Source organism: Herpailurus yagouaroundi, unplaced genomic scaffold (genome assembly GCF_014898765.1).
Source record: "Herpailurus yagouaroundi ecotype Mexico unplaced genomic scaffold, PumYag 165, whole genome shotgun sequence".
NCBI lineage: Eukaryota > Metazoa > Chordata > Mammalia > Carnivora > Felidae > Herpailurus > Herpailurus yagouaroundi.
The window spans coordinates 29,929,480-29,932,679 of NW_024412406.1; the positions used below are offsets into that span (position 1 = coordinate 29,929,480).

The 3,200-nt window shown below is 45.8% G+C and overlaps 1 long non-coding RNA gene across 1 annotated transcript; it reads right to left on the bottom strand.

Annotated features, from left to right (window-relative positions):
- Positions 1-417: 417 nt before the first annotated feature.
- Positions 418-2,788, bottom strand: LOC121038278 (uncharacterized). The gene is made up of 2 exons (XR_005794282.1): positions 1,862-2,788; positions 418-1,352 (listed from the first exon to the last, which is right to left on the bottom strand). It is a non-coding gene; the product is annotated as an uncharacterized LOC121038278 (long non-coding RNA).
- Between the last annotated feature and the right edge of the window lie 412 nt (positions 2,789-3,200).

The following is a 3,200-nucleotide window of genomic DNA, read 5'->3' on the forward strand; positions in this document are numbered from 1 at the left end:
AGTACGTTAAAAATACCCTTTAGCTAAGAACTGAATCATTAGCATATAAAATTTCTCACCCGATTTGCCTGTTCTGAACAGCTCTCTTTTCGGAGACTTTATGGTATAGTATGAGACCAAAGAAAGTGTCTTTTTCTTCAAAGTGACTACATGATCTCAATTTAGAATTTTTATTACCTAACAACTGTACCTTTCAAGTCAAGAGAATACTAATTAAATCAAGGCCCTAGTGGTATAATCTTTAATCATAACCTAACTCACCAATATATGTTTTAGCGCTAAACAAAATACAAAGATTAATTTATTATGCTGCAATTATGTTAATTATGCTAATTTACTACCTTAATTATTAAGACACCACCATACCTAAGATGCCTTAAAAGTGAGTATGTGAATGAAAAAGATGATGACATTCCATTCAGAAGGTTGAAATCAATTGTCTTTTATCGTTTGGGGTTAGATTTACATTTTCTAACACGTGGTCTTCCCAATTTTTTTATTTCGACACTATTATTCAAAATAGAAGATAAAGGCTAATGAATGAGTCAGAAATCTACCCTGCCTGAAACTCTACAGGACACAGGCTGCATTTAGAGAAAAGAAAGGATCAGGTCCTGCCTGAAACACTAAAGGCCACGGGTGAATTCAGAGAAAAGGAAGGATCAGGTTCCGCTATTTCCTTCAGTCGTACTTCTGGGCCTGTGCCCGGAAGCCTGTGCTTAGGGACACAGCGGCCTTCAAGGACAGCGGCGTCGCGGCCCCTACCGGGCTCCTCCCGACCCAGCAGGCACAGAGCGCCCCTGGCAGCTCTATACCAGAGGCAGCCGTGTCTGGAAAAGCCCAGAATTTCTGGACCTTTCTGCAGTTGTATTCTCTCACGAACTGCACTCACTGCAAGCTTGAGAAGATGAGACTCACTGCTGGGGTTAAAACAGAAGTCCCAGTTAAAAACGCAAAGCAACCTGTGATCTGCAAAAACCGACGGTTCGAACCTTCGAGAAAAACGGTCACGGCCCCGTGAGCCATTGCTTTCGTGCCTCCCCCTCCGTTTACAGCTAGTCAGACATCCACCGGGACTGAAGCGGTCCGTCCATCCCCGCAGGGGGCCGGGGCGGGGGGGGGGGGGGGGGGGGGCTGGACCTCGGGGAGGCTGCAGAGACAGAGGAATCGGGCGGCGGCAACAGGGGGGCGGCGGCCGTGGCGCTGGGGTGGCAGCAGAGACAGTGGCACCGGCAGCAGTAGGCAGCAGCGAAGAAGGTGGAGGGTGAGACTGGCGGGAGGCGTCTGCAGCTGGAGGGGCTGGCTGCTCTTCCTTAGAGCCCAACTTGCTGAGAGGCCTCCTTGGCTGCGGACTGGGGGAGGGGAGGGGAGGGGAGGGGCGGGGTGGGAGAAAGGCAGACAAACAGCTCTAGAGGAGCACACTTCCGGCCGTCTGCCCTGGAGTTCGGCCAAGAGGCCCCGCTAGGTGCCCTGGGATTCCCCTGCCTGTGGATTCCCCCCAAACCTGAGCAACCGGAGGGCACGCCCAACCCCAAGGGCTAGCACGCACCTCCCCCGACTCTGCCCCTAGCCCCCCCCCGGGGGGTTTTTTTTTTTTTTTAGTGTAGGCTCCACGCGGGGGCTTGAGCTCATGACAGGCCCAATCCAGGGGCAAGACCTGAGCTGAGAGCCCACTCTTACCCGACTGAGCCACCCACCCAAGCACCTTTCTCTTTTTAGGCCGGCTCCCAACTGCAAAGGCCACACAGCTCCAGGAAGAGAAACTAAAACCTTGTGCTTAAGCGCCACCTACTGGAAAACAAAAGAAAGGCTTCTAATTGCCAACCTATTGAACTGTGAATCCAAATGAATAAAATCTTACCCAAGTGTGAACAGTGTTCAGTATTTCAAGGGCAGCGACAGAAGCCCGTTTCATCGAATGCCAGTAAAAAACATCACAGTAATACGGTATCACAAACAGAAAATGACAGATCTTCAGCAACCAAATAGAAACATGGAGTATTGTGAAGTCACTCATTTTTGACAGCTGTAATGAAGAAATTCAACAAGCTCTGTAAAAAAACTCAGGCAATTCAGTGAACTCAAGAATAAAATTAATGAATGGGAGTGCTTTACCAAGGAGACTGAAATTCTAAAAAAGAACCAAACAAATTCTGGAGCTGAAGAACTCAATAAAGGAGATAAGGAATGCATTGGAAAGCATTGGAAATAGAGCAGATAAGATGGAAGAGAGAATAAGCAATCTGGAAGACAGGAATCTAGAAATGATTCCAGTGTAAGAGACAGAAGATCTTTTAAAAGTGAAGAAATCCTCTGAGAATTACTAGACTCTGTTAGGAGAGTGAACATAAGAATAATGGGCATATATACATGAAGACGGAGAGGGGAAGAAGGCAGAGAGGTTATTTAAGGACACTTCCCAAACCTGAGGAAGGAACTGCGTATCCAAGTCCGTGAAGCTAATAGAATACCATATTATCTCAATGCAAAACTACCTTCTCCGAGATACGTTACAGTGAAGCTGTCAAAAGTCAATGATAAAGAATTTTAAAGGCAACCAAGGAAAGAAAGTAACTGACAAAAACGAAAACAAAACAAACAAAAAACAAAGCTCCCATTAGGCTATCAGCAGATCTTTGGCAGTAACTCTACAGGCCTGGAGAGAGGAGAATGACATATTTAAAGTATTGAAAGATAAAAAACTGTCAGTCAAGAATAATCTAATTTAAAACTTGGGGTGGGGCACCTGGGTGGCTCAGTGGGCTAAGCATCCAACTCTTGATTTTGGCTCGGGTCCTCATCTCATGGTTCGGGAGTTCAAGCCCCACGTTGGCCTCTGTGCTGGCAGTGAGGAGCCTGCTTGGGATTCTCTTTCTCTCTCTCTCTGCTCCTTCCCCACTTGTGCTCTCTCTCTCTCAAAATAAATAAACTTAAAAAAAATTTAAAGAATACTCCATCCAGTTGAGTTATCCTTCACATATGACGCACAAAGTCTTTCCCAGGCAAAGCCAAGGGAGTTCACCACCACTGGATCTGCCTTACAAGAAATGTTGGAAGGAGCTGTTCAAATTTTAATGAAAAGACAAGAGTACACAAAACTTTGATTAAGGTGATATATAGGCAGTCAGAATTTTAAAACAGTAACTCTATTTTGGAATTGGGTGTCATTTATAGCATAAAGTTTAAAAGAAAGAAATATT